The sequence below is a fragment of the Littorina saxatilis genome, linkage group LG16, assembly GCF_037325665.1.
Source record: "Littorina saxatilis isolate snail1 linkage group LG16, US_GU_Lsax_2.0, whole genome shotgun sequence".
In the NCBI taxonomy this organism is placed as follows: Eukaryota; Metazoa; Mollusca; class Gastropoda; order Littorinimorpha; family Littorinidae; genus Littorina; species Littorina saxatilis.
Window position 1 is genome coordinate 33,947,594 of NC_090260.1, and position 8,071 is coordinate 33,955,664.

Consider the following 8,071-nt stretch of genomic DNA (forward strand, 5'->3'; position numbering starts at 1 on the left):
GTGATCACAACGCAACTGTTGACCAGTCCTGTTCCTACCGTCCAGAATCACCACAGGAGAAAACCAACGTGCCATTCATCGTAAGATTTTTGTTTTGTTTTGAAAATTAGTGCCTTATTCTAGCTTTGCAAAAAACGAGAAAGTGTCTTTGACAGATACCATCCAAATAATACATTATGAAAACAAGTACAAGTTCATTTCTACTCATGTTAATCGTTTATGCTTTCTGTGCTGAGCGACATATGGATTGAATTTCTTTCGTAACTCACCTCCCGTCAACCTGCAAAACTATATCTGTCGAAGTAGTTTCAAATAAAGTCAGTATGCTTCCGAATAAAAAATATAAAAAAGGGTATTTTCTGAAATGTTTAATTATAGACCAAAACAAAACATTCACGAGTATGTTGTTGACCTGATGGTCTTTATGGTAGACAGCAAGAGTTGCATGTTCAAGAAGTTTAAGCAGTACATTTGAAAGAGCAAGGTAATTTAAGGTGGTATAATTTTAATGGTAGGTTCCACTGTGAGGCGACATGGAGGGTATCTTTGACGGACTCATTCAACATTCATACCCATGCACATCACCTCAAACACATAAGCTTTGTTCTTGAGTCAAATTTATTGGCTTCATAAATTTATATTGTGAATTTTTGTCCGTTTGCAGATTGGTTTATCTATGAATTTTTTCGAAAATATCTTGCGATCTACGTACGCATAATGTAACACATGAAGAAGAACATAAACAGTTCGTCAAAAGGAATCTAATTTGCATTTCAACCCATGTGCCTTCCTTATTGTTAATTTTTTCTTCATAAAGACTACTTGAAATAAACAAAATGTTTAACCATTTCAAGGCCTCTGAACACGTTTAAAAAAAATGCAGGTCTTTGCTCACTATATCAGATCTGCCAAGGCTCAGTTTACACAGGTAAAATCATCTGTCGACTTGAACACATACCAATAATCAACAGCCTCACTGCTTCTTGGAGCTGGATTTTGTGTGTGGAATGAATCACACATGTGGCGTTTTAGAATATAATTCATAGAAGATGTACATTCTTGCAGAAAGGCTTTAATTTAATAATTCGGTCTTCGTGTTGTTCTCTTAAAATAACTAACATGTGTTCCCTTTGCCGGACCTCTGAACCAGTTTTGTGAATATGCAGGTTAAATTCGTGCTTTTTCTGTGTTATCAGTGTATTTCTCATCCAGGCATGGATGCCTCCTCTTAAATGGACAGCCCTTCGACAGCCCTTCCCGTGTAAACGATTGGGTTCAAAATCTCAAATCTTACCAGGCTTTTACATGGGATGTGGCCATCCTTCCGTTTTGAAAAATACCAGAACTCAACACTCTGTAACAGTATGAGTACTCTCTTTGCGAATGTAGAATTTTATGAATTAATTTCTTAAACGCCACACGTGTAAAACATTCCCTAAAAAATCCAGCTCCAAAAACCAGTCAGGATGTTTATTCCTGGTATATGTTCAAGTCAAGAGATTTTTTTCTCCATGTAAAAGTCTTCGCAGATCTGTGTAGTGAGCAATCCTGTTTTGGAAAAGGACGTGCCTTTATGCCTGTATAGACGGTTTGATTGTTGAGATACCTGGTGGCAATGACCGCACGGGTGGCAAGAGGTAGTAATGCACAGATGACAAAAAACCGACCTGCATTTAAAAAAAAGTTTGGAGGCCTTGATAGGGGGAAACATTTTGTTAATTTCCAGAATCTTTATGAAGAAATAATGAACGAAAAGAAAGTCTGGTCTTGAAGTAAATGCAAATTAAACTATGTATACTTTTGACAAACTTTTCTGTTCTTATTCACATGTTAAAATGTGTGCAGAGATCGTTAGTTACTTCCCCAAAACCATGTTTCAGGCAACAGGCAAACGGAAAATACTGGACACAAGCTATGCTGACCGGCTCATGGACTGACTACCTGATGCTGGAGTACACCAACAGTGGAAAAAGTCTGGAACAAAATGTTGCAGAATGTGAACCATGTACTGGACCACGTGACAACTCAGTATCTTCAAACCACGCAGGAATCTGTTCAACCAAAGATACTAGTTCAACACAGTCACACGATTTGTAAAAGTATATTTCAGCCTTCTGTAGCTCAGGGAGTTTGAACCCCACTCTTCATCCGTTTGGGAAAGTATTTCTGATTGTTTTGACTGCACAGGTTGGTAATGGTACTCTGATGCTTCTGCCTAGAAACCCCACTCGCTAGCGCACCAGCTGCCTGTCATGGGTAAGCGACGTGCCTGTATTTCCTGCAAAGCAAGACAGAATAAAACAGCAGCTTAGTTTGAGCTTTTAAGACATTCGTACAAGAGAAAACGTGTACGTGTTTGTTTGGAGAGGGTGGATAGTTGTCTATGTGACGTAGAGCTGTTTTTCAAATTCATGCTGAAGCACTGTGTGATCGCTATTTTTTTGGCATATCTTACCTTGATTTCAGATAGACTGGGAACCGAAATGAGGATGTTTACATGAATAAACTATGCTGATATGTATGTGTTTAGAAATAAAGAATAGTTTTAATGATATATGATGGTGGTTTTTTTTTTTTTAACCCAATGTGATATTTTCGTATTTGAAAACAAATTGTACACTCTGTTGTCAATTTTACTTTCAGTTTCAGATAAATAAATCTATCATAATGGAAATCATCTGTTTGTGTTGTGTTACTTACCCATTTTGATCAATGTTGAGTCGTCCATATTCCTGTGTGTACGCATAGTATGCAGTTTGAAGGTAGTATATGTCCGAGCAAACATAGGAGGATGTGCTGTTAGCCTGTCTATCTCCTCATCCAGGTTTTCCAGATATTTGAATTTCGTTCCCTCTTGGAGTTTCTGCACTGACACCTGATAAGCAAAATACACGTATCACTCTGTGATCATGGCAAAATGAATCATCTCGGTATGCCCCGTTCAAAAATTACCTTGAGATTCTAAGGTATACACATAAATTGCAGTGGATCACAAAAACAACACGAACAGTAGTACATGTAGCCTATATACAGTATTCAGTTTAAAAATTCATGCAATGAGAGTCAATAACCCGATTTAACCCCAGGTAGATTCAGGGTCCCACTGACTGAATCTCATATGGTTGCTTTTCGGCACACACCACACATTTTTAATGGGACTGTGAGGTTTTGTTAATACAGTAAAATATATAGTAGCAACGTACTGTCTGTTCAGTGTTCGTGACGTTTGAGAATACCGATCTATGCACTAACGCATTGTCTTTTTGTAGTGTGACTGTCCGATATTGCGTACTCCTAAAAATCAATAATCAAAAAGTTTGAACTGCTGTAATCGTGTTTCAGCATATGTCTGACACTGACAGTGCTTATTTGCTTCCAAAACGGTTTGCGATATCACGCCATCAGCGTTTCGCCACTGCTCAGAAAATCTTATGATTTCAGATCTAGTTTGAGATCGGAAATCACGTGTGCTCGTTTAAAAAAAACTAAATTCATTTATTACTTCCCTTTGACCGTTTCGCAAGAAAAATGTCAGGATCACTATTAGATCTAGTATTAGCACATGAAAGCAGCCCACCGCCATTTCAAAAAAGTTTCACTGTTTAGTGGTGTCGATGTCATGTAGTGTCTTACTGTCGCAAATAAAAATACCAGGATAATTGCAGTTTTGTCCGCAAGAAACAGGCTTTGCGCAATGTTAACTTGATGTCTACATGTTTCGTTGTGTGACTGAAGAATTACTCAGAAAGAGAAAATAAGGATAGTCGCGTGTGAACATCACTGTGGAAACATTTATTCTAAACTGGGCAGTTCAAGGACTAATGTTTCAACATCACAACAAAGAGAATCACATACCATTTCGTATTGCCGCTTATGCTGGCTATGTTTCAAGCAGTTCCTTGTGGCCTCGCCAGCATTTTGACGACGAAGAGGCTCAAACGGGCACGCTAAAACCTCAGGCTGGCTGAAAACCGGTCCGTATTCCACTTGTCTTCCTCACTGCTTGAGCCGGCCATATTTGTTGTTCAAGGCTCGTGACGTAGCACACGTATGTGCACAAGGTCATGAGCCAAGACTGCGCGCGCGATGGAACGATTCAGAACAACCAAAAACGAGTCAAAGTATACTTTTTGGATTTCTGTGTTCATTTTTACACACGCATTTGTGGTTGATGAATTAAGAGGGTCAACGTATCAAAAGTGACCCTAAACCTTGGACTTTTCCTTTAAAGAAAATAAGTCTTGAGCTGATCAAGCTATGATGTCATTGTTTGATTTGGTCACAGCTTAGTGTCTGGGGTATTTTAGTCTTGGCTGGAGTATTGGTGATGACATCATGTCATGATGTCATAGTGTCAGAAATGAGTTCAGGTAAGTGTCTGAGTACACATATTTTGTCTTGGCCAGCCAAAACTCTTCTTCTTCTTCTGCGTTCATGGGCAGAAACTCCCACGTTCACTTGTGCTTTTGCACGAGTGGATTATTACGTGTATGGCCGTTTTACCCCGCCATCAAGTTTAGGCAGCCATACGCCGCTTTCGGAGGAAGCATGCTGGGTATGTTCGTGTTCCTTTAACCCACCGAACTCAGTCTGACATGGATTACAGGATCTTTTCCGTGCACACTTGGTCTTGTGCTTGCTTGACTGGAATGTACTGCTGGCCGCCATGAGATGTTCTCTGCATGCAATGGGTTGTTTTTCACATTTTGGCTCAGTTGATGTGTCTTGGTGTCGGAAATATGAGGGAATCCTGTTTGGCGCCTTTGTGTCACCTACAATTGGTGCATCAGGGATAGCTTGTCTGAGCCTCTGATTGGCTTGAGGACGGTTAGAGCTGTGTGTTGTGTCATGTTTTCGGTGGCAGGTTGTTGGTGATGATGAATAGAACTCTGGTTTCTTTGAGTGTGTTTTTTTTATTTGACATTTGTGTGTGCGGGTAATCTTTTCTATTCTAGGTATTGAAGATGAGCCGTCTTGGCATTTATTTTCTTGTTTTGTAAAACGCATCTTTTATTATTTTCTTCTGCAGGACTTCAGAAAGAGAACCAGCGCAGAGTCGGAAGAGCAACGTGGGGGATACGTTATTTTTTACAGCTGTGGACGCCTGTTGTGGCAGAAATGGATTTTTACTGTTTCCCTCTTTTCCTGACACTGAATATGCTTTCAATTGGCATGTACTTGGTTATAATTTTTCAAAGTATAAAACACGAATGAACCGTGTTCATTTCAAGTTCGTCTTTTCAGCATGCTTGTAACTACATTGTATGTGGCAATTAAGGGGTTACTAGTGCATTTAAATCCCAGCCGGATCCGATTCGTTTAAAGTGTATGCATAGGTTCTCAGTCTAAGCAATATGTAGAAATCTGAAGAAAGAGAACGGGAGGTCACATAGTGAACTTGTTTTGAACAATGTCTATCTGGGGATGGTCAAATATGATCTTATCTAAAACACCATGATTTTGAATTTGATTATCATTGACATGTCCGACCATGCGTGTGATAAAATAATAAAACAATTTGTCAAGACAAAAAGATATAAAGTGTCAATATGTTATGTTACTCAAAGGCCATCTCTGCCTTGCAAGAGGTTTACAGAACGATGGCATCTTTTCACTAAAACAGCAATACGAACCTGATGGACCGCACTCGCAATAGCATCCAACGACAAACCTTCAGCACTCCGCATATTTTTCAGCATTCTCTCCCCTGCAGCCAGATTATGTTCGATGGTTGTCTTTTTTTTCCCCGTCGTTACACCTGTTCCTTGTCACATTGTGCTCTCATACCGCCCCGTCCCTGCACTCACTGCTCCATCCACATCTGAATTTCGTTCCGCTGCCAGACTTGTCGATTTTACAGACGCTCCAGATAGTTGTCTTTTTAGCACGACAGTACCGACACAAAAACACCTCCAACTTCCGTGTGAACAACATCATCTATGTGAAAGTTAGCATGAGGTTCAAAAAAGTATTAAACAAGTCGCGTAAGGCGAAATTACTACATTTAGTCAAGCTGTGGAACTCACAGAATGAAATTGAACGTAGTCCGCCGCTAGTGCAAAAGGCAGTGAAAGTGACGAGCCTGTTTGGCGCGGTAGCGGTTGCGCTGTGCTTCACTAGCACGCTTTACTGTACCTCTCTTCGTTTTAACTTTCTGAGCGTGTTTTTAATCCAAACATATCATATCTATATGTTTTTGGAATCAGGAACCGACAAGGAATAAGATGAAAGTGTTTTTAAATTGATTTCGAAAATTTAATTTTGATCATAATTTTTAATTTTTTTAATTTTCAGAGCTTGTTTTTAATCCAAATATAACATATTTATATGTTTTTGGAATCAGAAAATGATGAAGAATAAGATGAACGTAAATTTGGATCGTTTTATAAAAACAATTTTTTTTTTACAATTTTCAGATTTTTAATGACCAAAGTCATAAATTAATTTTTAAGCCACCAAGCTGAAATGCAATACCGAAGTCCGGCCTTCGTCGAAGATTGCTTGGCCAAAATTTCAATCAATTTGATTGAAAAATGAGGGTGTGACAGTGCTGCCTCAACTTTTACAAAAAGCCGGATATGACGTCATCAAAGACATTTATCGAAAAAATGAAAAAAACGTCCGGGGATATCATACCCAGGAACTCTCATGTCAAATTTCATAAAGATCGGTCCAGTAGTTTACTCTGAATCGCTCTACACACACACACGCACACACACACACACACACCATGACCCTCGTCTCGATTCCCCCTCTACGTTAAAACATTTAGTCAAAACTTGACTAAATGTAAAAACTTACAGAAACACTTTGCGGGCTTTCTTCTTTGGTTTGTGGGTAAAAAGCAATGAAATGACAAAATCTAAAAATAATCAGTGTCAGTGTTGTGCATGTTTGTGCGTGTGTGTGTTTACTTCATCATGATGCAGGGTCTGGGTGCACTCAATCACACAATTTACAAGAGAATAATATCGCTAAAGCTGGGGTGGAGCCATATATATGGGCTTGCAACAAGCCTTGCAGATGTTCTTAGTTTTTTTTGCAACTGTCCGAGCACACAACAAAATCAAGTTTGATTGGCTTCCAATAATGTATTCTCTTGGAATTTAGAAACGCTTTATGGGCTAGCTTGTGGGTAGTACACACACGGCAGTTCCGACTACCAGGTGCATCACACTGACACTGTTTTATTTGTGTGTGTGTGTGTGTGTGTTTAGGAACCTATTCCTGGATATCATACTTCTGAATCCAGCTATCTGAATAAGGGGGTCAGTGGACCAATACAAACCATTGGAGCATGTTGTCATTTCAATCAACAGTAGAAGGCACAGAAGTGGTTTTATCTCTGCCCCATTCACATCATGCGATGTGCGCACTCGATAAGCATTTTGTCTCTCATTTCCACCTGCCCAGCAAATATGTTCATTTCAGTGACTAGTTAATTAATTAATAACAATGTTCATAAGAAACAGGACAAAAAATAGTCTGCCTGAAACAAACCTTCAGGGATGTTCGCCGGACCTACCACCTCTAAAACTCAAAAGTGATCACTTTTATCATGTGAATATAAGTATCTTTCCAACTGAGAGGCTAGCACGACATTCTACGGGAAAGTTAGCGATGTTACATACATACCTGGTAGTATAGCACCCACTCACAAACGCGCGCGCACACATACGCAACACACACATTCACACTCACACACACTACCACCACCACCACGAACAACCACAATTTTTCAACAACAAAAATAACATTTCCAAACTGATTTATTTTTTTGGATAATACAAAGGCACATGATAAAAGTGATCATTTTAACAATATATGCAATTGTTCTTATGACTCTAAAATATATAAACTGCAAAACAAGCGCATTCACAAGTGACAACTTAACAACAAGACAAACAATTCGAACAAGCCCCTGGGGCCCTCGATCTTTCCAATATTTTACTTCTTCTTTTATTGTTTATTTTTCTTGTATTATATTTAGCCGTTCATAAAATTCAGGCACTAAAAATTCCATATTGTATAGATTATTTTGTGTTCTTATCAGAAGAACAATTTACAAGTC

At 39.0% G+C, this 8,071-nt stretch overlaps 1 long non-coding RNA gene across 2 annotated transcripts; it reads right to left on the reverse strand.

The window, feature by feature from the left end:
- Positions 1-968: 968 nt before the first annotated feature.
- Positions 969-4,227, reverse strand: LOC138950894 (uncharacterized). 2 transcript variants are annotated; one of them, XR_011450860.1, is made up of 3 exons: positions 3,856-4,227; positions 2,701-2,875; positions 969-2,278 (listed from the first exon to the last, which is right to left on the reverse strand). It is a non-coding gene; the product is annotated as an uncharacterized lncRNA (long non-coding RNA). The 2 variants fall into 2 exon arrangements; XR_011450859.1 differs by lacking the exon at positions 3,856-4,227 and having other exon boundaries at positions 2,701-2,945.
- Between the last annotated feature and the right edge of the window lie 3,844 nt (positions 4,228-8,071).